This window comes from Pyxicephalus adspersus, chromosome 2, assembly GCF_032062135.1.
Source record: "Pyxicephalus adspersus chromosome 2, UCB_Pads_2.0, whole genome shotgun sequence".
NCBI classification, from domain to species: Eukaryota; Metazoa; Chordata; class Amphibia; order Anura; family Pyxicephalidae; genus Pyxicephalus; species Pyxicephalus adspersus.
In genome coordinates, this window is record NC_092859.1 from 129943628 (window position 1) to 129969987 (window position 26360).

Consider the following 26360-nt stretch of genomic DNA (forward strand, 5'->3'; position numbering starts at 1 on the left):
AGTGAGCTCTGCCTCACCCCTTCACCCTCAATCACCTACTTATATCACTTCTCTCCCCACCCGCTGTTAATCTTATAAACCTATCTCTGATTTCACCCCTCCCTAACCTAACTCCACCTAAACAATTAACCCTATACTGCCTTGTCCGTCCTTCCACTCATCAGTCATACTGGCTCTCCGCCTATCTTTCTCCATTCTCAGGCTCCGGGCCCTCCTCAACTACACCACAAAAAAATGCCTGTACAAAAAAAAACAAAACAAAAAAAAAAACAAGTAACTTCACCAATTGAATAAACTAATCACTAGTACTCTGTGGCAATTATTCCCATCAGAACTTTAGCTTAGAATCCAACTGAGGCAAGTGTTAGCCACATTATTGTACACATATGCACATATATATATGCACATATACACATTTGTTTAGGAAGATTTGAAAAGTAGTTAGCATGAACAATTGATGTGCACAGTGTCCCATATTCCAAGAGTATTTATTGCTATGCCAAAGTAAAATCATATAAAGTTTTGTCCCTCTTTACCCAAATAAGTAGGAATGTAATGCAGTAAATTATCTTTCCCAGATGCCCTCTATCTTGGCTTCCCAAAGACTATTACATCATCATATTTTTCTATTAATATTATGTTGATGATATAAATTTTATTGCAGTATGTTGCCTACCAATGATACAAAATTTGGACATCACTAGGGCCAAGGCACTTAACTCAGATGTCTCTTGTACAAATGTGTCTTAATGGTTTTCCTAATAAATAATATATGGGTACCTTGCGACTGCAGATTTTGTAGTTCATCTGAATCCATTGCATATATTGATTTCTTTTAAGGGTTTAGTATGATATACGAAGGATGAGTTGTGATGCTGTTCTTTCACAAGGGACTGCGGTATTCCCCTAATAAAAGAAGTAACCAAATAACCTTAATGAGTTTCATCTTTCTAGAAGCAAGACAAAAAAAGCACTACGATATCTTCAGTTATCAGCAGCTGGGAACTTAATGGAAATGTAACCTGGGTCGGGGCTCAAACAAAGCAGAGACAAGGTGGCTGAAAGAAGAAGTCCAGTTCCAAGGCGTCACAGTGTAAACAACTGAAGGACTTTGAGACAGCGGCATTCAAACTAGAACAGGGTTTTTTTAGACACAGGCAATAAGTATATTGAGGTGTGCAGTACTACAGGCGGATAGGGTTATGTAATATGATCATCATTTTAATCCAGGAAAAGCTTCTTCTGAATTACAGATATAATTGACTCCACAGATATATAAACCTTTTTAAAGGGGTGAATATACAGTGTGAAAAGTACATTTCTATGTTTGATGAGCACAATGCGGTTCTCTTTGTAATTAACTCTCAAACCTCATATCAATATGACTTACCAGGAAAACAGTTATAAACATATCTGGTTTCAAGTGTAGGAGACAGAAATCTTCACCCCAGCCAGCCATGATTTTTACTTAATGGTCATATTTTATAGAAATATGGATAAAAGCTTAATGCAGTAAAATGTCCCTGAGTATGTGGCTGTCAATGGAGAATCAGTGCTATTTATAACCAGTTAAGTCCCATTTGCCAATGTGACGTGGCTTTCATTCCAAGCAGTTTTTTCAAATGGAACTATTTTTTTAGTATATGCCCTTCAAGTGGTGTTTGGGACCTAGAGGCTTCTGATGCTGATATCAATAGCTCTGTAGGACAGCTGTGTAAGACAATAGAATTTAATCATTTTTGTATTGAGTTTGTAAAGAAAATTCCAATACATCATTTTTGGCACCACTGGGGTTTTCTTAAGAAAAGCAGGGGCCATTGAACTGATTTAGCTGTAGTAGTGATTAACTGTTAGCTTAAATCAATGAGCTGTAGATCAGTATTATAAGTGAACTGTTGTTGCAGAGTTGCAATATGGGGCAATATCCGGTTCCCCCTGGACCTGATCCCTGATCACCAAGGTAAAAATGGGTTTAAATATACAAAAAAGTAAGCAAATACATAAACACACTACACCTCATTATCCCTCTTTTAAAAACTAGAGCACACTGGCCATATGAAGAATGCTTTTCAAAAAATAAAATAATAAAAAAATAATTTGTTGTTAAATTTGCAATGCATGCATCAAAAGGCCAATATGTGTATTGTGTCCAATTGCCCCATCTGTCACATTTATCTGCTAGTTTTAGATAGAGCTCATGTTGGTGCCTAAGCAAATAGACAAACATATTTGTTTATGTAATTTTGTATATTTGTATTTTTGTTTTTGGACAATCATGTGATTTAGGTTTGTTCTTTATCTTGTATTTTCCATACATAAGAGTAAAATATGTTTCTATGATTATAGACTTCTCTCCATCCTCCTGAAGAAGCTGATTTTTTCCGCTAAACACATCCAGAAGCATTTCAAAAATTAAACCCTTTGTGGGTTTTCTGTAAGGAGAGGTCATTATATACACCCACCATTTTATTGTTTTTTATGTATTTGAAATGATGTTTTTAATGTTTAACCACCTGGGCGTTTCACTGATGTCTGGAATTCTGTACCAAAAGCGGTACACTGTTTTTCATGAAATTCTTTTTTTTAAGTTGTGGTCCTTTAACTTACAGAAATATGTCTAAACAAGGGTTTAGTAGACCCTGAATATAATAGATTTTAAAACACACGATCATGTAAAAAAAAAAAAAAAATCAGCTTAAACAAGAATGCGTAAATAAATCAAACATACTGAAAATGCAATATTTCTGTATACTGTATAGTACTATATTTTTCTAAAACACCTCCCTAGTGTGGTGAATTTTAAAACCGAGTCCAACGTCACATAACTATAGACAAAGCCACATAAATATATTTTGTAATTTTTTTGTACTGGATTGGATACAGGAGTTTGTATTCAATCAAATACAAAATATAAATTTGAATTTCCAAGTTATTTACTTTTATTTTATTTTTTTTTATTTTTTTGTACTGGATTGGATACAGGACTTTGTATTGAATCCAATACAAAATATTTGAATTTCCCGCTACGACCCCCGTCGACGGGCACATGAACTGACATCATCAGGAATCGCCGAGGGACACGTACGCAAACGCCGGGCGTTTGAATTCTTTCTGTACTTCCATGGAAAAAGTGTTACATTTTTTTATATGGAAATTTATTTTAGATTGTAGGCTATAATTCTTAGGCATAACTCACTAAATAATGTCCAAAATTTAATAAATTTAATAATAAACATAAAAAAAAATGTAATCCCTCGGTAACACTCACTTTCCAGACTACCTCTATAGGCCCTCAAGAGTGGACCTGGAAATGCAATGATTCTTTGTTTAAGGACCCAGTCTGTGAGGGGGCAATATTGGATACTATTAAATACTTTTTGTAAGACCATGAGCTAGATGGCACCTCTGATCCCTTTCAATGGGAAGCACTTAAGGCAGTCTTACGTGGGGTGCTGATTCAACGGGGGCAAGACTTAAAAAAATCAGATCTCAGGATATGGCTAATACGGTTAACAAAATACAGAAGCTAGAAAGACTACATAAGAATAATATGACCTCTGACGTGTTTACCGAACTGACCTCTGCCAGGAGACATCTCCTACAACTATACGACCTAGCCCATCAAAAGTATAGAGACAAATACCGAAAATCTTACTATCAGTACGGGGAAAAATGTGGCCGATTACTAGCGAGGGAACTTCACCCGAGACCAGCTGCTGCGTATATCCCACATATTAGGAACACAAAGGGTGACATCACTGCTATACCCCAAGACATATTGAAGACGTTTCAACAATACTATTCAGACCTGTATAATATCCAAAACACGACGAACTCAACCCTATCCCTTCGGGAGTATATCGCTTATACGGCATTGCCAGAATTGGACCCAGAAGTGTCGTCTAGCTTAGAATCTGCTTTCACGGAGGAGGAAGTGTCATCGGCGATTAGAAATACTCTTGCGGGCAAAAGTCCGGGGCCGGATGGGTTCACCCCTAAATTCTACAAAACACATGCAGAAGCTCTTGTTCCATTTATGACGAGGGTTTTTTCATCCATAGCGGATGACACTTTCTTCCCCGCTCAAAGCCTCGAGGCACATATAACAGTTCTTCCTAAACCGGGCAAAGATCATGCGCTATGCTCGAACTATAGGCCAATCTCATTAATTAATGTGGACGCAAAACTTTTCTCTAAATTGATAGCCAACCGATTATCTCTGCATTTGCCCGATTTGATCCATACTGATCAGGTTGGCTTTATCAATGGGAGGGAGGCTAGAGATAATACGATTAAAACCCTGCTGGTTACCCATGCCGCCAAACTATCACAGACCCCTATGTGTCTGTTATCAGTTGATGCGGAGAAGACTTTTGACAGAGGTAACTGGGCCTTCATGTACCAGGCACTGATTCAGATAAGCCTGGGACCACGTATGATAGCCAGGATAGCGGCACTTTACTCGGCACCCAGGGCTCGTGTGAGGATTAATGGTTGTCTGTCGGCCTCATTTCCTATTCTTAATGGCACTAGACAGGGTTGTCCACTATCACCCCTATTATACGCTATAGTAATGGAACATCTGGCGGTAGCGCTGTGGAACAATCCTAATGTTCAGGGGATTCGAACTGGAAAACACCATTACAAGCTGTCCCTATTCGCGGATGATCTACTTATGTATATCTCGTCCCCCCAAAGATCTATCCCGACGATTCTAGAGGAGTTTGATAAATTTGGGAAGGTGAGCAACTTTAAAGTAAATTTCAATAAATCTGAAGTGCTAAATATCTCACTCTACCAGATCAGATACAATGCCCCTGATTCATCAAGCAAAATCGGATTATCGCTCGCGCATTCGTATTAGCGATCCGGAATCGTGCGCGATCGCGCTATTCAACAACTGAAAAAGCTCGCGCACGGAGCCGCGCTTATCCGACAGCTTTTTACTGACGATCTTGCATTGAAAGTCACTGTTCCCCTAAAAAATCATTATTTCTAATGGCACACATACCACCCTTAGCCCTAAAAAAAAATGTTTGCGCTGTTTAAATGTTTTTAACATTTATGTGGGACCTGGGAAGATACGCTTTATTGCCTCTCTCTTGGTTTGCGAGAATTAACACCCTAAAAATGGATATCTTACCCAGACTGCTGTATATTTTCCAAACCGTTCCAATATATCTGCCTCCCACTTTTCTTGGTAAAATACAGCAAATGTGCAGAGATTTTATATGGAAAACGAAACCTTCCAGAATAGCATTGCGTTATCTTACTAGACCTAAAGCAATGGGTGGAGCTGGGGTCCCTGACTTTAGAATATACTACAAAGCCACCATATTGTCGCGAATAGTCGACTGGTTCCGCAACAGAGACAGGAAAAGCTGGGTTATCCTGGAGAACTTTTTATCCCCCATTGACCTACGATCCTTACTGTGGGTAGACAGGTCTGCATTGTGTTTACAACAGTCACTTCCAATTGTTACCTCAGACCTTTTGAGGGTCTGGGATGGCCTTACTAGGGCTAGCCATGTATCCACTAAGATAGGCCGTATGACTCCCCTATTCGACAATCCAGCATTCCCCCCGGCACTGAATGTCAGTACCTTTTTATCTTGGACGGCCCAGGACAATAGGCAGATATACAGTGTATTGCAGAATGGGAGACTGCCTCCCTTCTCATCTTTGGACTCCGGGATGCAGAGGAAACCGACCGCGTGGCTGTCATACAACCAGTTGTCCTCCTTTTTATCAACATTTCTCAACACATATACCATACACACAAACCGTACGGCGTTTGAAACCGTACTGAGTGATACAAGCAGGCCGGTCCACGTTATTTCCCAGTTGTATGACATGCTAGCTAGAATATCAGCCAACAATGCCCCCACATACACAAAATATTGGGAAACGGAATTGGGGTCCCCCATATCCCCTCTGGAATGGGAAAAGGTTTTTATTTTGACCCATCAAATGGCACTCCCGTGTAAGGCCCAGGAGACCAACTATAAAATTGTATCCAGATGGTTTATGTGCCCGTCGGATATACACCGGATATCTCCCTCCTCCTCTGATAAGTGCTTGAGTTGTCACACTCAACGGGGCACTATGTTACATATCTGGTGGGATTGCCCGGAAATTCGTAGACTCTGGGACCAGATCACTGATTTATATAATAAAGTGACTGATTCGGATATAACAATGTCACCTAAAATATCCTTACTATCTATTCTTCCAGGATCTATAAAAGCTAGTAAACGGGATATACTTAGGCATTTTTTAACGGCGGCTAGGAAAATTATCCCTAGAAAATGGAAACAATCCACAGCGCCATCCATGAGGGAATGGCTTGCAGAATTAGAACGGATACAACGTATGGAGTCATTGGTTGCAGAAGATGAGAATAAGGTGGAGCAATACAAGCTGACGTGGTCCGTATGGGACTGGTTTAAGGAATCGCCCCAATTCAAATCGCTTTGGCCATAAGCCTGCAGGAAAATAAGGGTGCAGAAGAGCTTGAATTAGTATTACTGTTTCGCAGACTAAGGGAACGGGCGAATATTAGGCCAGTCAGGTACCCCCGCATTCCTAAGTCCATACCTACCTCTACCCCTAGGTTTCCCTCCTATTTACAGTTATTCAAATAGGGGTCTATGTGGCATATTCAGGTTTTCCCTAAGAAGGGACATAAAAAAAAAAAAAAAAAAGGGAAAAAATAACAACGAAGATCTCATGGTTGACTGTTTTACATATTTTCTGTTTTTTTATGAGACAAATGTTGTTTGGTACAGTGTTTTTGGATACCTAATATTTCTCATATTCTCTCACCTGGATTCAAAGCTTTATTTTGCTTTTTATATATTCCCTTCCCCCTTGTTTTACCCGGGTTTTTCTTAGACCCCCCTATAGCTGTCTTTATACTATATTGTTAATGGTTTATATATGAAAAGCGACATACATGTTCTGCTATTTTTTTTTTGTAACCGTGGGGGTTTAGCCCCTACTATATATATTATTTTGTCCTTTTCTTTGTATTCCTTTTTCGTTATATATGTTTTTGTACTGTTGAAAACTAATAAAAACGATTGAAAGAAAAAAAAATGTAATGTAACTGTACAGTAGCATATATAATATATATAATACAATTATATATATAATATATGAAGATTTCTTTGTATCTGACTGACAGTTTTTTTGTATTGAATCCAATACAAAATGATTTAAATTTCCCGCCCCGCCTCCCGCCCGCACTGCCGCATGCACCGACGTTACTGGGAAACCCCGGAGATCGTCACTGCACATGCTGGAAGAAGACAGAAGAGGACAGATGTCTCCGGAGGAGCTGTGGGGACAAGGTAAGTGTTTTTTTCAGTTGATATCCTATTGCCATACAATGTTGTATGACAATCAGATTGCACTGTAACGCTTGTTTCTGGTTCGGGGTAAACGCTTTTAGCAAGTTTTCTTACCCCAAACCAGGCTCGGGGTAACCGCCCAGGAGGACAATATTAATAAAATTGTAATTTTATTGTAATTAATATTGATGGTATTGGCTTTAAAAGTTCTGCCTAAAATTGTTGTCTTTCATCGCATATCTTTTCCTATAAATGTTAGGGATGTAGCCTGTTTAAGATAAAGACATGTATATAGGTGGATGTTTCTTTAAATAGACATTATCTGGTATTTGATGATGGGACAAATTTCTTACTAAGGACTATAGATGGGTGAAATTGAAAAATGTATTCTCCCAAATTTTCACAAAAATACGGTTGATAACCGTTTTACAAAAGCTGCTAGAGGGGCTTAGGGAGTGATATGGAAACAAGCTACAAGTGAAAAAAAAAACATATTTTTTTGGGGTAAATCAAATGTAAAGTAACGTATAAATTTAAAAAGAAAACATTTTTTAATTCCAACTGCTGGACGTTTTCAGTTAGTTTCAATAACCTAAATTTAGTGTTGCTGAGAGGTCAGAGGGGCCTGTGGGATTCTCTAGTAACAGAAAGGATTATGGTGTAAAATTTATTTTCAATCTTTTTACAGATTGATTTGATTAATTTATACATAAAAGGATCATTTAAAATTATTTTCTGTTTAACACCTATTGTACTGCTGGTACAAAATTATGGTTTTATGAACAAAACCAGTAATTATCTTGTAACATAAGTGAAGTAATTGTGCAATCCCTGATGGCCAACTGTTTCATGTATTAGTCAGTCCTTGCTGCCCAGTGCATAATAAAGTTGGCGTAGTACGGCAGACCTCATAAGTTCCTACAATATACTATGACAGTTCATACTCCTTAAGCACCACTAAAGCCAATAAACAGAGACTACGAATATTTCCTATATGCCCTAAAATTTTAGCAGTTAACATTAAATGTCTTTCTACCAAATGTCAAGCAATATTAATTCTTTTAACAACTTTTCCTATTTCTCAACTAATACATCAAAGAACCCAATGAAATTAAAATCCTTCCTTTGGAAATACATTCCATTCAATCCATCCTTTCAAATGTTTATGTATTTTTATAAATCCTTCACTTTTTGCTAAAGATATCACAAGGGAAAAACACCCATTACACATGTGGATGAAACTGTTTAAGCATAGAATGTAGTGTCACGGTAACATTCATGGTCCTTCTGAGATTATCAATGTTTTCAGGTGCCATCTTTACCTAGAATGGACATTCTCAGGCACAATCTAACATGTCCTAAATGTAATCTCACCACACACTTTAACATTCTGTAATCCTTTAATCCTTTACGTTGCAAGTCAATAACTAGAGCCTTTCTGTCAAGTAACAACCACCCTATCTTCTCCTAACTTTACTACACTACTTTGGAAAGATCCATCATGACTTCCTTAATCTAAAGCTAAAGAGGGAACTCTAGACAGGAAAACGGACACAACATGGAAAATGGATAGTAGCAGTCAGATTTTAGGAAACAGTATGGAGTCATCAACAAGCAGGTGGTAAGAAACCAACTAGTGGGATATTCCAGGATAGGCCAGGTATGCAACACAGGATTGTAGTGAGGTTGCAGGATTGAATTCGTAAAAGTAGGTCATAGTCCATAATAAGCAGTCAATTATCTAAGAGTGAAGAGTAAAAGATCAGCAAAAATAGTTAATACTAAAGCACTGAAGAGGTGAAGCAACAAGACAAGTCAGGATACAGGTAAAAGATTAGGACTAGTTAATAATTACTCTAGGTAGAACTGTATCTTAGATAGCTATTTGATGCCCATACCAGTGGTAAGTATAAACATTCGCACATCATAAAACATGCAAGCCTATGTATATAGACTGTACCTACCAGAGACCAGGTGTGGAGGTGCACTTGCCAGAACACTCAAGTCTGCCTTCTATGTTCATCCTGACTTGTTTTTCTGCATTTAATTAGGACTTTCCTATGGATATCTATGAGGTCTGTTCTAATACAGTGAGCCTGATTTATTAAAGCTCTCCAAGGCTGTAGAGGATATACTTTTATCAGTAAACCTGGGTGATCTGGCAAATCCAGGATTGATTTCTTAAAGTAATTTGCTATTTATTATCAAATGTTTTCAATTTTGGAACAGATCCATTCCAGTTTTTTTTTTATCACTAATAAAAGTGTATCTTCTCCAGTCCTAGAGAGGTTTAATATATCAGGCCCAGTGAATCTGATGTTTACTGAACATTACCTGGTGGAGAATCAATTACTGCTGTTGAAATGCGTGAATAGACCCTAGGTAACAGTATTTTTAGTTTTTGGTATATAATGAAAGAATCTCATTGAAGACTACTTATGTGTGATGCGCCTGAGGTTCTTGTACAGTATAAAAGCTTTTTTACAATCACGATGTTGCAAATAACATCTAAATAAAAGGTTCCACTGAAAGAAACGACAATGCTGCTACTGGAAACCTATTAAGGATTTTTTATAAAATAAAGAGGAATTTAATGTTTTGGGCATATGCTGATAGGTTGATTGTTTAAGAGGGCTTTTTTATGTCAAGTAGAATACACTTCCACTTCATTAGTAGTTATCCAGGAGGTAAAATTGTAAATAAAAGAGCAGTGAAATTGTTCCTATGAAAAATAATTATATTTTCTAGAAAAACCTATAGTGTTATTTAGGGGTAAACATGGTGTATACAGTTTTAGATTGGATTCAATTTCAAAATGCATGAATCACCTTGTTCTCATAATTTCCATCTTCTAATTATATTCATTGTAAAAAAATGAGTGAATTATGAATAACAGTTTGGCTTACCTTGAGTGAAAACATTTATAAATAGATCCCTTAGAGCAGAAGTATTGTATTCATAAAAAGTTACAAAAATGTTTCTGATATTAGAAAATGAACCCCAAAGCCTTAGATTAACTTTATGGAAAATTATAAAAATCCTACAAAATACCTGTAAATAGCACTATTTGAAATTTTGATTGCCTCTTATCCTCATTATTTCTCACTCATTATTAAATTATTAACAAGAAATTGATGAGCCAATGTGCTAGTTTCTCTGGAATAGAAAGGAAGCAAAAAAACCCCATGTTGTTGCTTTGAACATTAGAGTAATGACCTATTATTATTATAATTATGGAGTATTGATAAAGTAAAAAAGAGAAAAAAACTGCAAAGAATGTAATGCCAGATAACAATATCTAAAAAGGAAACAAATACATTTTACACTCTAAACAGATATACTAGTTGTAGGAACAGTAATTGTTAACAATAATGAATACCTTATGAGTATACATTAGCTGTTAGTCCATTGTAGGGTACATAGCATGAATTTTTTTCATTGGCCGGTATATTTCAGGGGCGATTTACCCTAACAACTAGTGTCCTGCAAATGTTTACCATGTAAATTATTTTGTAGGCTGGTCTGCCAAAAGTTATGCATAAGTTAGGAAAATAACAAACAACGGAAGTCTGGCTTAGACCTGGGATCGAACTCAAACTTCTTCCCTAAGGTAGACAAAATTAATTCTAAATCTAATTTAGCTGAAAGTGTCCGCTAAATATATCTATATATATTTATTTATTTGTAGCATCCTATTTTCACCTTCCCATTTCATTCATTCCTGTACTATGCTGTCAAATATTTCTAGGAGGCTTCCCACTCTGGTAAACCAAATTTCATTAACTGTCCAAATCTACAATTAGGGTGAATTTAAAAAAATGTAGTTTTCTCCTTAATTAAAATCCAACTCATATATAGTTAAAGTATATTTAACAGCAGGTTTTTTATTTTATTCTGAATAAATGAGATGGTATTTTCCCCACTAAAGAGATGGTTGCATATTTAGTCAGGTTAAAAAACATCATCCAGTCCATCAAGACTGAAATAGAAAACCGGCATGTATAGATCTCTAAACCCCCAGTTAATGCCGAGGAAAGCAAAGCCCTTATAAAGGGAGTAAAAAAATCTATTCTGATCCCTGATTTCTTAAGGCAGTGGACGCCAACCTTCTTGGTCCCGTGGACCACCAAAATCACCGGCTCCTGACCGCGCATCCTCCCAGTGAGGTTCTTCTCCTGACCCTGCTTGGGGGTGCGCCGGCCAGAGCCCCAGACCCCCAAAATTTTCTGGGGAACAACCGGAGGTCCGCAGACCACCAGTTGGTGACCGCTGCCCTAAGTTAACTGGATATTCCGTGGATCAGCCGAATTGGCAAGAACTATTTCTTGAGGAAGACTATTCCACATTTGCACAGTCCTTAAGAAGAAGAAGAGACTTTAAGTATCCAGAAACCTCCTTTATTGTAGGCACAAAGTAAGCCCACTTGTCCTATGTTCACCATGTGTACCATTTATTAATATATATATATATATATATATATATATATATATATATATATATGGTGGTCATACATTTCCTCATTAGTAAAAAAATTCCTTAGAGTTAAGTGCCTCCATGACTTTTATCAGTTCAGCTGGCCTTCTCTGCACTCTCCAGTTTCACAATATCCTTTCAAGTGAAGCCCAAAACTGGACTGTATGTTCCAGATGAAATCCAGAAGCCGTTAAAAGGCTAGGAAGCAAAATAAGAACATCATCCTATGGTTTCCCATAGAAAGAGCATAGAGCAGTGGATACATAAAATTCAAACCTTATTGTTTTCTAATTCATGAAACATTTTTACTATAAAGTAGGAGATTTATTCACTTTTTGTATAAAGTTGTTGCTTTTGTTTGTATTGGCCAGCATGTTTTTTCTCGATAAAGAAAACATCTTTGCCTGTTGGTCATATAGTGTTACAATAAAAGCAACCCTGGTATTCCTCTACAATAGAAGAGGACTACTCATGTTGGCTCTATCCTTCCTTCTTTTTCAGTGCTGCAGCCTCCATTAACTCTCTTGACTTGCCACATGCTTTAATTCTATCCTTTGACCCCTCTATCACTTAAAACATGTGGCAGAGGACACAGACATCTGATACTCTTTGAAGTGTGGAATGCTGAATCCACTGGGTTTATTCAAAGCTCTCCAAGACTGGAGAAGATACACTTTCATCAGTGTACCTGGGGATCCAGCAAACCTGGAATGGATTCCTAAAAGTCATTTGTTATTTGTTAACAAATGTTTTCAATCCTGAACCAGATCCATAACAGGTTTGCTGGATCACTGATGAAAGTGTATATACTCCAGCTTTGGAGAGCTTTAATAAATCAGGGCTACTGAAAGAGGCTGCCGCACTGGAAGGAGGTTGAAGTACACAAGCCATAAAATGTGCATTTATGCAGTTAAATTAAAAAAAACTGTATTTTCTGTAACAATTTGCGGCTCATAAATAAATTTGGACCTGATTCATTTCTACAATAATTCCATATTTGCTGTGATTTCTCTGCAGTTGCTGCATTTTTCTGCTGGGAACTGCTTTGAAGTGACAACACATGAAGGATTGCTGCAGTGTCATGGAATACCTATTTGATCTCACATTTTTAAATTGACTGTAACTTATATTTAAATGATTAGAATAATAGATTCCCAAGTGGTACATTATACAGCTTTTAGTAAAAAAAATCCCTGCACTATAGGCAATCAAGCAAGGGAAGCCCCAACCAACAGTACCCATTTTTCCCTAGAGCCAATCTAATTTTAGTGTAGCCATGTCAATTTCAGTAAAACTAAATCAGTACTTTACTGCCTAGGAGCTAAAATAGGGCTAGGGGTTGGCTAATGGATATTCTCTTTGGAAGCTTTTAGCCAGATTTGTAGCATAGTGACAGATTGCCATTAACATTTACTGTATATTCGATACACATGGTGATATATTCTCCTGTAGAAGTAAAGCATTTTCCCAGCATACTAAATAATTACAGATAACCAATCATTCTTTAAGTGTATCCCATGGGAGAGTATTTTAGTTCAGTTAGATGTACTTCATATTAGTAAGTATACAAGCAATGTATCCTCATATTACCAATCACGATAAACCAATCTATACAGAGCCATAAACAACATTGAATGAATATGTCAATAAATATTATACCGAGACAGAGATGAAAGTACATGTGGCATTTATGGAAAGTGAAAAATCATTATGTTTTTAAATTAGTGATTTATTTGTAAGATTGTTTATTGTTCAGTACAGCAACATTTGTTTAACTGTGAATTGTGTCGCACAATGTGGTCAAGAAATGTTCTTTATGTTGTCCCAGTGCAATTGCTTGAAGCAATGTACATTGAGTAATTGGATATGTTCTTGGAATCTTTCATCACTTAAAATTCTCAATGCCTATATGTTACCATAAAGCTTATGGATATAGGAGAACATGCTGGGCCGGATGTGTCAATGCCAAGGTCCATGATCATGTGATCTGTTTAAAAAGGTAACATCAATTCAACTTGGCTATGCCTTTTTTCCTTGAAGCTGAGGGCACCAACTGCCAGCAATGTAAGAAGCTTTCTTCCTACTGACTACCAGGGTAACATATTGTGAGCTGTAGATATAATAATTATAGCAGGGGTTCCCTAAGACCAGAAAGTTATTTAAAGGGCTTCTTCTTAAGGTTAAAAAGATCAAGAAAGGCTGGTCTACAGAAAAGACCTTTGTGTGCAATGGGTACAGCAGACGTTTAAGTAAAGCACAGCGTGGAGTCTCTACAGAGGAGATTGTGCTTCTATGGGTATACACAGAAACAAATATCTCTCATAGGAAAAACCATTGTGGAATCTTACTGGTACAATGCATATTGGGGGTGAACTGTCACTGGACAAAAAAGTATCACTGTGCTGGAAGTATTACTGCTAGAGCATGCTTTGTTTAGCGAAATTCATTATCAAAAGCAGAATCCTCCAGTAACACAAGCAAGTGGAACTTGCACATTATGATTGTATGTTCTCAGTTGCTCTTTTAGGTCTATATATAAAGGAATGCAGTAAATAAGATATTCACTGAAACATTCCCTGCTAGATAATCAATTATTGCCATGGAAATACATGGGCCTGGAAGATTCACTGCTTTATAAATTGACTCCTTTGTGTCGCCTTTATCAGATTCTCAACAAGCATTTAATGTCTTTCTGAACACCTGCAATGTTCTATGCTTTGAAACAACAGAAATATGATTCAGAGATTAGCTTGTTCATATAATTTAATTAACTGTTTATCTTAATATTTACAAAGGGTTGTATAAACTCAAGCTTTTCATACTATAGAGGATTTATGAACCTTTGCTTCCTTTACGTTCCACAAAAATTGTTTCAAACAAATATATTACCATGAAGAATAATAAAGTAGCATATAGCAGCCAATCTTACTATTGTTTACTTAAATCATGGCAGTGAAAAATTTAGTTGTATTGATTACCGAGTTGGTTTATCATTTGTAATCTTAAAGGATTAGCTCAATGTTGTGGCTCTTCACTAACATCTGTTATATATGCATAGTGTAGTTTTGTCATGACATTACTGAAGCCCTTCCTTTTAAAGCACAATTTATTTACACATACCTGTATGTACTAGCTATATTTGCTTAGTTGCCTATGTTTACTATGTGTATGCCTATGTTTACTGCCTATAAGGTCCAGGCCTAATAATAAAACGTTTTGATTTATAGGAATACATTCTCTTTATTATCAATAAAATATAATATGCATGCAGTAAGGCCTAAAGCTGGGCGATTAGAAGGAGCTGGCCGGAAGGACATTATGACAAGGGGAGAGGGGGGGGAGTAAAGTTTGGTAGGGTCAAGGAGGGGACAAGACATGGATTGGGCAGTTGAGAAAAACAAAAGGAAGGGAAAATAAGCACTATAAGGAAAATAAAAGGAAAAAAAGGCAAGAAGAGATGGGCCTGGCACCATTTTGTGAAAAAAGGAGAAAGATTCCCACCCTCCCTCCTTCTAGGTAGGGTTGTGTTTCTTTATAGGTGGTGTGGTTGATGTCCTCGAGGGTGGTAGGAGCTGCCAGTATGGTTTGGAAGAGGGAGAAGTCATCTCAGGTGTGGGGACTCTCAATGTGATACAGGAATTAAGTGTGAAGTTCAAAATTGGATTGGAGAGGGGCTCTGCATGGGCAAAGATAACGCTACCCAATTGGTGACGTGGGGCTGGGAACAGGAACAGAAGGAGTGGTAGACCCTTCTGTTGATATGGCCATGGATAATGCTTTTCAGGACCTGCAAACAGGGATTGATTGGGGCAAACAGTTACAGGTTTAGGGGTTTGATTAAGTGAGGTACAATTTAGGATAAATTATGTTAAATTTAGTGTTGGTCGAATAGCTCACTATTCGATTCGACAGCTATTCGATCGAATAATGAGATATTGTTCGGGTGATTGAATGCCGAATTTGAACACCATTGAAGCCAATGGTGGGAGAATTCAGGTTATTTTTAGGGATTATTATTGCTCTTGCAGCCCTTTACTAGTTGCATGTGTTCTTGGAAAAAGTTTCTCTATCCAAGAACACAGGGCACTAGATGTGATGAATGGGGAAACTTGTCCCCACTAACCTTTAGTGCCCCGGGATTGTCTGCAGTCACAGCTGTGGCCGCAAAGTTCCCACGGTCATGTAAATCTGCAGTTCCACTACCATCCCAGAAGCACTACAGGGTTATTAACTTATTAATGATAAATACAGCACGGTAACTGTGGGAGCTGAAATCAGATGAACTCTCAATGGAGAAACTCCATTGAGAGTTCATCTCGAGTTGGCCTGTAGTCACAGCTGCTTGGAGGCATTTGTATGCCTCCAATCAGCTTTGACCAGAGATTCACACGGTAACTGGGTTGTACTTGCGTGTCCCCAATCAGCTGTGACCACAGGTTCCCATTCTCTCTGAGCTGTACTTATCTATGATAAGTACAGCCCAGAGAATGTGGGAACCTGCACTTCAGTGGCATCGCAAAATCGGTTTGCTGAAATTTTGCGGACCCATCGGAAGTTCGGGGAAATTTTTGCGAGAATCCTCATCCTTAATCATAAAAGCATGTTCTACTTTGACTAAATATTAGTCCCAGTTCTATAGCAAGTTTTAGATGTAAAAAGGGATTCCTTTACTAAAAAAAATGTAAAAATACATAAAAAAAAACTGAATAGGACAACAGACACAGTTGGAAATAGTGGACCTATCAATACACAAGCACATACATATAGGCAAATCAACTATAAATGATTGCCCTAATTAAAGCATATAACAATATTCAAAATGGATATTCAGTTTTCAACCAGGGACCTCAGACAGCTTTATGATTAATGGACTTTTTTCTTTGAACATTGGCTGCTGCTGCCTTGCTAGTGTGAGCTAAGATGTTTCTTGCATGATAGTCACAAAACAGAGTTTCACAGTTTCATCTTTACCCATGTTCAACCAAATCTCACTCAATAAACACAATGTTGTTGGTTAAATGGCCCATAGGTCTTTTATTATAACAGTTATCAAAATACTGTTCTTTATATATATACAATATAAATACCATAACAATCAAAATAATAACAAATTCTAACAAAGACATCTCACTACACTTTTAGTCTGCACCCACACAATATTAATTGCTCCCAGCCGCCAAATCTCCCAGCTAGAGAATGATAAATCCCTTCTATTTTGTGCAGACCAACATATTTCTCCAAACACAATTTTCCAAACCACGGAGATTCCACACCATAAATGGGTGCCTATGTCCATAGACATTTTTGAACCAATCAACACCTCCTTGAGGAGCTCAACCTCTCAACTTAGCCTCTCTATCCCCACAACCCTTACTACAAACCAATAAAATACCCAACAACCAAAAAAGGGGCGGGAGGGAAGGAAACTTTCTCCTGCACTCTGTCTGCTCAAAATGACCCCACCACTTCCTCTTCCTTACCTTTTAACTCCTTAACTCCTCTTTCACCTCCGCCTCTTTAAACCCCACATCTCCCACTTCCGAACTAGTTTCATAACCCTGTCTTGCCTGCTTCCTGTCTGCCCAGTGATGTAGGCCTTCCCCTATGTTCCCTTGCCTCGCACGCTCCAGGCCCAACTTTATTTAGCTTTCCCTTCTTTTTTTGTGTCTTTCTCCTCTCTTTTTTTAAATACATGGTAAATTACTATAGTACTTTTTTTTTAATATAAAGACCTATTTTCGTCAGTTTTATGTAATTTTTTGGTATGTGGGTAGTGATGTGATGATAGGATTTGGGTAAAGTCAGAAGCAGTCTTAGAGTGGAACAAGGGAAGAATTTGGGCAGTGCAAAAGCTAACCTAGAGGAGAAAAAGTCTAAATCCAGACATCTTACTACTGTGTTTGGTGCCACATGGTCCTTTTGTTTCCTGTCCTATTTCCTGATAGCTCACTTCCTGTGTAACATCCTTATGAGAGGAGCTGGATAGGCCATTTAATTTCTGTCAAGACCAAGTTTCAGGCTGTAGCTATATTTCTATATAATATATTTTTACCATGACAGTTTTGTATGGTGGATGTATATAAACAAAGAAGGCTTGAGGGGTCATTGCAAGATAAGTATGTATTTAGTTAGGGGAGGAGTAGGCAAAAAGGATACTAGCACTTAGTCTGAAAGTGCATATACATTTAAAGTTAGTTGAATACGTATTCATGGAATGACTTAAAATTGTGGGTTGTCACTCATGATTTTTTTAATCAGCATATAGTGTTCTAAGTGTCAGATGTTACCTGTTATTCTAGAGAATTAGTATGAGTAACCTAGGAGACTACTAATTTTGTTCGCAATTTGGAAAAGATGCCAAATTTGACAGTGTTATTTTGAATTTTGATTGGGTCTTAATCTGTTGCAAGCAAATGGCATATAGCTAGAAAAATAGACACAACAAGGTGAGCTATTGGCTCATTTTTATCCAGGCATTTGCTTTTCTGTGTGCTAAAAAGCTCAATGCATTTATATTGTTATTAATCACAACAGCGTACTTTGTGAAATATGTAATGTCTTCACTGGCAGATTGACTAATGCCTTAATTATGTATGAATGAAATGGACATTGAACCAAGTAGCTGTGGCTGCAATTCTTTCTTAGGAAATGAAATGTTATTTAAAAATAAAAAAAAAATTTTAAACAGTGGGCAGAAAGTATATAATGAAAGCTGGACTAAAGGAATATGACATTTTTCTATAAGATAGCACAGTGTAAGTACTGATATAAAATTACAAAATGCAATTAAGAAAGTTTGAGACTTTGAATCTTTTTTATTTTCATTTTAGAGAAAATGAAAACCAGTCACACAGCTGTGGCCCCGAGGAAATACCTGCTGATTTGTTTGTTGATTTTGAAAAAGCTACCATGCTGGAGCTACGCCATTTTCACCTGGCCAATGCCAAAGACTGCAGTCTAGAAAAAGATCTGGGTATGTTGTCAGCAGTTGTGAAGGAGTAAAAAAAAAAAAAAGACTGAGCTATTTTGGGGTAAGTGTGCCATGATTTCCATTTAGCAAGTGAGATGATAAAAAAAACTTTGGCTAAAGAAAATTGTCTATAGCTGAAGACTTTTTAAGTTAATTGTAACAAGAACATACACCTGTAAAGAGATAATTAAAAAATGTGTGTTTTTAGTATGTACAGTGTGCAGTATAACTATATGCGGCAAAACGCGTACGGCAGTATAACTATACGTGGCATTTGTAATGTGGTTTAGCTCATTGACATTCAAAACACAACAATCAATAATAAGTCTATGTCAGTTGTCAATAATTATGACACTGTTCATTCAAAAACTGTTCCATTTTTTCATTCAAAAATTCCACTCAAGAAAACCTGTTGTATCGTATATCATGAGGACATTTACTAGATGCAGCTGGAGAAAGATTTGCAACAGGTTAATGCATCATTTAAATCACATGTTTTCAAAAACCTAAAGTATCTTTTTGTTTTGTTTTTTTTAATAAAAAATGGTGTAGGGCCCCCCAATATCACATATAAGCCCCCCTGTAGGCATTAAATCTGGCTGGGCATGAAATGAGGGGCAGCTCACTCACATTGAAAAAGCAAACCTCCCCATTCCAAGTAAAATTACTAAATACAAAAGTCACAAAAATATTGTCAATTGGTTTAGGACAAAAACCTATTGTTGAATGAAATATTGACAATAAAATAATCTGAAATGATTTTACCATTACTTTAACATCAATGGGGCTGAAAAAATAAAGCTCTCCAAGGCTTAAGAAGATACACTTTCATCAGTGAAGCTGGGTGATCCAGCAAACATGGAAATAATTTGCTATTTGAGAGCACCCAGCTTTACTGCTGAAAGTGTATCTTCTCCAGCCTCGGAAAGCTTTATTAAATCAGGCCCAATGTGTTTTTCAGTAGGGTGACAAATTAATCAAATTTTCACAACATTTTCAAGAAAATATGATTTTAACACTAAAACAACTAATCATCTATCACAATCCTTAACTGGCACGGTCCTAAATACCTGGGCAATGTAGTTCTCTGTATAATGTAAATATCCATAAAAATCTATTTTTGTGTTCAAATATATGACGTTCCTACATTACATCCTTGTTTGATATTAGGTGCTGTATGTTAATCATGAGGATAAGTGTGATCATTAAAGGTGATATTATAGGAAGTGAATATTTTCTCACAGCAAGCAGGAGAACATTATAAATAAGCATTTGCTGAGTACCTGTTGTGATTTCTATGGATGATAAAAATAATTTCTCTTTTTTCTCTTTTTTGTTATATGTGAACCTGTAAAACCAGAGAAACGATGTTCAAAACTATCATCTTGAACGATCTTATTACAACTAGCCCCCTGTCTTACCTAATGGCCTCTACTGTGATCTATCAGAAGACATCAGGGAGCTTATTTCTGTCTTGCATCATTTCCCCCAATTGAACACAATGAAAAAAAAATAGGAAAGTCAACACTAACAGCTTTTTTTAAGATTGGTTCCTAGCATTTATTTTAATTTACTAAAAAGGATTGTCAAAGTAATACAGAACAACACGTGAAAAAGCAAGTAATGCAATGTAGGTAATGCCCACAATATACCATGGAAAGATATCATTGGGGAACAATTTTGAACAAATTTTTTGTTGACCTAAATTTTTAAGCTTATTTACAGTAAAATAGGGATGCTGTTTCTGAAAGTGCTGTTAATTTTCTTCTATCACGTCAGTTTTTTTCTCTACCTGGATTTGTATAGGCTATTCATTTACACGCAAGACAGTGTGGTCAGAGGTTGCGCGCTGTTCTTCGTAATGAATAAGCAAAATTTATTTTTCTACTTACACACATATTTCCTTTCTTTTATATCATGTCTGACTCTGCTGTTTCTCATCGTAAGTGCCTAAACAACCCTGATGAATTTTGTTACATTTGTGGCAGTTTCACCATTCCCAGTCAAAGAGCGAACATCGGCACATTTGAAGAGCAAGCCTATTTGGTATATTAAAGTTAAACTTCTCAAAGTTAAACTTGGTGACCAAAATACGTCTTGGGCCCCTCATAAGGTGTGCAAACAGTGTGTCGAGGGTTTACAGATGTGGACAAAGGGAACACGTGATAAGATGCCATTTGGTATACCTATGATTTGGCGACAGACAGGAGATCATTTCAGTGACTGTTACTTTTGTATAATGAAAACTTCAGGATATAACAAGAAAAAAAAATGTAACATATCCTAGTCTACCATGGACTATATGCCCAGTGGCTCATTTAGATGAAATCCCAGTGCCGGTTTTCGTTACACTATCCTCTCTTGAAGAACATGATTATGGTGAGGAACTAGGTGACAACAATGATGAAGAGTTTGAAATGAAGAGGACTCTGTTCCTAAGGGGTTTAGTCAGCATGAGTTATGTGATTTGGCACGTGATTTGGGACTATCGAAGAAGGCCTCAGAACTCCTAGCATCAAGACTGCATGAGAAAGACTTACTTGAAAAAGGAACAAAGGTATCGTACTTTCAAACCAAAGAAATTGCATTTCTGCAGTACTTGTATTGCCATACCATACCTGGTTTATTAGAGGAACTGGGAATTCTAATCTATAATTCCACTGAATGGCGACTATTCATCGATAGTGTGTCCTCCTTTACAATTGCAATATATTTGAGCCAGTCCCAATTGGCCATTCATTTTCTCTTTGTGAATAATATGCAGACATAAAGAGAGTAATTGAGTTGTTGCAATATCACCAACGCAATTCGGTCATCTGTGTTGACCGTAAAATGGTATGCTTCCTTCTTGGTGAGCAACCTGGATACACCAAGTATCCCTGTTATCTGTACATGTGGGACAGCAGAGCTTGTGAGAGGCATTGGGTGGAAAGGATCCAAGATGTACCCTAAAACCAGGTGATTCAAACATTCTACATGAGCCACTTGTTGATAGAAAGAATTCTATGTGCACATGAAACTGGGTCTGATAAAGCAGTTGGTTTAAGCTTTGCTTTTCAGTACCTCATTTTGGCATTTCCTAGCCTGTTATTTGAAAAAATAAAGGCCAGTGTGTTGGATGGTGCACAGATTTGGCAGCTCATCAAAGATGAACATTTCATCAGGACAATGTTACATAGTTACATAGTAGGTTAGGTTGAAAAAAGACATAACTTTATCAAATTCAACCACTAGGGAAATAAACATATCCCAGATATAAAACCCTATAAGACATAGTTGGTCCAGAGGAAGGCAAAAAAAAACCCTGGTACAACTTGCTTCAACAGGGGAAAAAAAATTGGCAATCGGGTGGTCCCTGGATGAACAGTCACTGTTATTTTTACTTTAAAGCCTTAATACCCAGTTATATTCTGTGCTACTTAAAGCAATCTATAGTAGTTGCTGAAACTACTTCCTTAAGGGAGCCGATTCCAAATTTCCACAGACCTTTACAGTGAAGAATCCCTTCCTTATCCCGACCTTAAACTTCTTTTCCTCCAGACGCAAAGGTTGCCCTCCTGTTCTTTGTAATGATCTCAGAGTGAATAATGGGAAAGAGAGTTCTCTATATGGACCGTTTATATATTTATACAGGGTGATCATATTCCCCCCTAAATGTCTCTTCTCAAGGGAGAATAGATTCAGTTCAGCTAATCTCTCCTCATAGCTGAGCTCCTCCATTCCTTTCATTAATTTAGTTGCCCATTCAGGGAACACTCTCAGCATGATTGGCTGACAAAGTCATGTTGGGAGAATGCTCCCAGCATGACTCTGTCAGCCAATCATGCTGAGAGTGGGAGGACGCCGGGAGCAAGATACAGGAGACACAGTCACTCCGGCTGGCGCTGAACAGGAGACAGGAGAAAAGGCAGAGGGGGGGCTATACAGGGGGGACGGGACAGCAGCTGGGAAGGATACATTTTGATACATTTGGACCATAAGACGCAGGGACTTTTTCCCCCCACTTCTAGGGGGGGGAAAAAGTGCGTCTTATGGTCCGAAAAATACGGTACTTACTTCCTCATAAAAAGAGAGTAAATTTGTTTGACAACTTCTGTCTTTCTTGAAGCCATGCTGACTATCACTTATATTATTATTTTCTAGCAGAAACTCCTCTGTGTGGCTCTTTATCAAACTCTCTAGGACCTTTACAACTATGGACGTTAAACTAACGGGTCTGTAGTTACCTGGTAATGACTTTGCTCCCTTTTTGAAGATAGGAACTAAGTTGGCCTTACGCCAATCCATCGGTACCTTGTCAGTGACTAAAGAGTCTCTAAAAATTATAAATAATGGCTTTGAAATAACTGAGCTCAGCTCTTTGAGGACACGTGGATGTAATCCATCAGGTCCCGGTGCTTTGTCAACCTTAATTTTTCCCACAATTCTGAGCTATTGTGATTCATTTAAGGCAGTGACTTTGCTAATATGAATTTGGACTAGAGCTCTGCCATTTTCCTTCGTGTACACAGAGCTACAAAAAAGTGTTTATTAAATCTGCCTTGTCTTAATCCTTTAAGGGCCCTACATGCTCAGATCTGAACTTTTTGCTGTTAATATATTTGAAAGATTTTTGGAGGTTTGCCTTACTTTCCTTCGCAATCAGTCTTTCATGTTGAAGTTTTGCACAATTTATCTCCTTTTTAAATTTTTTGTTATATTCTTTATAGGTTTCAAATGATGAAGGTGATCCTTCATTTTTATATTTTTGAAATGCCCTTGTCTTGTTCATTATGGCTTTTTTAACATCAGCTGTAAGCCACATAGGTTTTAATTTTAGCCTCTTAAACTTATTACCCATTGGAATATATTTTTCAGTTTGCTTTTGTAGAACAGACTTGAAACATTCCCATTTCTCTTCTGTGTTCTTTGAGGACAATATTGTCTCCCAGTCCAAGTCACAGAGAGCCGTCCTTAATAATGGAAAATTTACTCTCTTAAAATTAAAGGTTTTTTATCTTTCCTGTTTTTGCTTCCTGTTTACAGCTAACATTAAATAAAATCATATTATGGTCACTGCTACCCAGATTCTCTTTTATTTGCACATTTGTTATAAGCTCTGCATTGTTATAAAGAACTAGGTCCAGCAGAGTATAATTTCTATCTGGGGCTTCTATAAACTGTACTATAAAATTATCTTGTATTAAATTCACAAATTTCCTCCCTTTTGCTGTTCCTGTAGTGCCATTACTCGAGTCAATGTCAGGGTAGTTGAAATCTCCCATGATTAAAACTCTTCCACTTCTTGCTGGTTTTTCTATCTGTGCTAGTAGTTGATTTTCTATTTCTTCCTTAGCACTGGGGAGCCTACACCAGACTCTAATATTTTATTGTGTGTTATTCAACCCCACATTTAACTCTACCCATAATGCCTCAACCTCATCGCTTGTTCCCTCCTCAATCTTTTCTTTCACATTCACTTTCAGATCACTTCTCACATACAGACACCACTACCCTTTCATTTCACTCTGTCTTTACGAAAGATAGTATACCCAGAAATATTTGGACATCCCAGTCATGCGAAGAACAAAGCCAGGATTCAGCGATGCCAACTAAGTCATAATTCTCTTCACTCATTAAGGCTTCCAACACCCTTACCTTGTTTGCTAGACTTCTAGCATTGGTGAACATGCTCTTTAAACCATTGCTGCACTTACCATCCTTGTTTGCCAAATCCTTTTGTTTTTCAGTACAACTCAGTACAAACAATCCAATGTTTGTTTGTAACATGGGAAGCTCCTTACAATTATCCATAATCCTCCCCCCAACTATCCCCAATCCACCCACCACTAGTGTCTGACCCCTGACTAACCTTTCTGCCACCTTATTTGACTGTCCCACCCCCTCTGTCCTAGTTTAAATATCCCTCCACCATTCCCCTAAATTTTTCCCGTAGCACAGCAGACCCCCTTTCATTTAGGTGCAAACCATCTCTGGCATACAGGTTGTACCCCAATGAAAAGTCAGCCCAGTGCTCTATGAACCCAAACCCTACCCTTCTAATGTCAGAAGTTGAAACAAATGCTTGGTTATTATTCAAAGTCATAGTCAAGGACTTTCTTGGAAACACACAAGCAAATAATTACACATAAATTGTCCAGAGAGCTTTAAAATGCTTGGTTGCAATATGGGCATCAAGGTGCATTTTCTGCATAGCCATCTTTCCAACTTCCCGGAAAACCATGGTGCAGTCAGTGATGAGCAAGGTGAACAATTCCACCAAGATTTGAAGGTAATGGAAGGACGGTATAATGGGATGTACATATGATGGCTGAATATTGTTAGAGAATCCAGTGGGATTGTCCTAACACTGAACACTCCAGGAAAAGCTATAAGCGTAAATTTTTACCTCAACTGCTTACTCGAATAATTTTCAAATGTTTTACTGTAAAAAAAAAAAGTCATGGAGTGACAATAAATCATTTGTATGAACAAAGTAAATTTAAATAAACAGTACATTCAAGTTATTTCATTATTTTTTTATTGTATGTAAAATATATAAATAGAGCGTACCCTGTATTGTAAAAAACTGGATGTGATAGCAAAATCTGGGGTCATTTTTGTATTCACCACCTAAAAATGAGTAAAAAACAAGTGTAAGATCTAACTCACCAAAATTGCATTCCCCAGTGTATTAGATACCCCAAGGTAGTAAGTGGAGAATATAAATTCTATTGAACTGTGGTAAATTGCATTATATTTATCACTGACCATCCAGGAATGACCAGCTAGATATCACTAGACACCAGTAAATGGAAATTAGATATGCAGATTCAGCTTTAAGTGGTTTGTATTGCCTATTGTCCACCAGGGAATTGAATCCTACTGCTCTATCCTGTATGTTCTACTACATACAAATGTATATACTGTACATGGTAAAACATAGGCATAAAGATGTATAACTAAAATTAAACAATGTAAAACTGAAATATAAAATGTAAAATAGGTTTTATGTTTAAAAATCTTATTTACTATAGTTTGTCAAACTTTAGCTAAACTATAGTATACCAGTGTATGCGATCACGGTTGAAATGCAGCAGATAATCATGCTGCTAAAAATCAATAATGGATGAAGAGATTTGTTTTCCTATCCCAATAGGAGACATAAAGAATTTGATGGTTTAATTAAAGGCAGTCTTAATAAGAAATGGCAGGAATAGTGGGACAAATAAACCATGAGAAGGCTCATATAAAATCAATGAAATAAAGAACAAAGAGATAATCACATGAAAGAGCTCAGGCATTTGTTTCAAACAAGGACTAAAAAATAAACCCTAATGATTATGGTGTGTAGATTTAAAATATAACTTTAAAAACAAATACCATCCTGGATGAAACACCCACATATTTCTCCTGGAACATTTCATGTCCTTAAAATGTTATTGTGCATATTTTTTAGGAATAATTTCTGAAAATAAAAGATTGTCATTTTTTTAGTTAACCCTACTAGCTTTATAAAAAAAGTGTTACAATAACAATAGCTTTGCCTAAGCTAATATGACATGGTCATGAGAGCTTTTCCCATA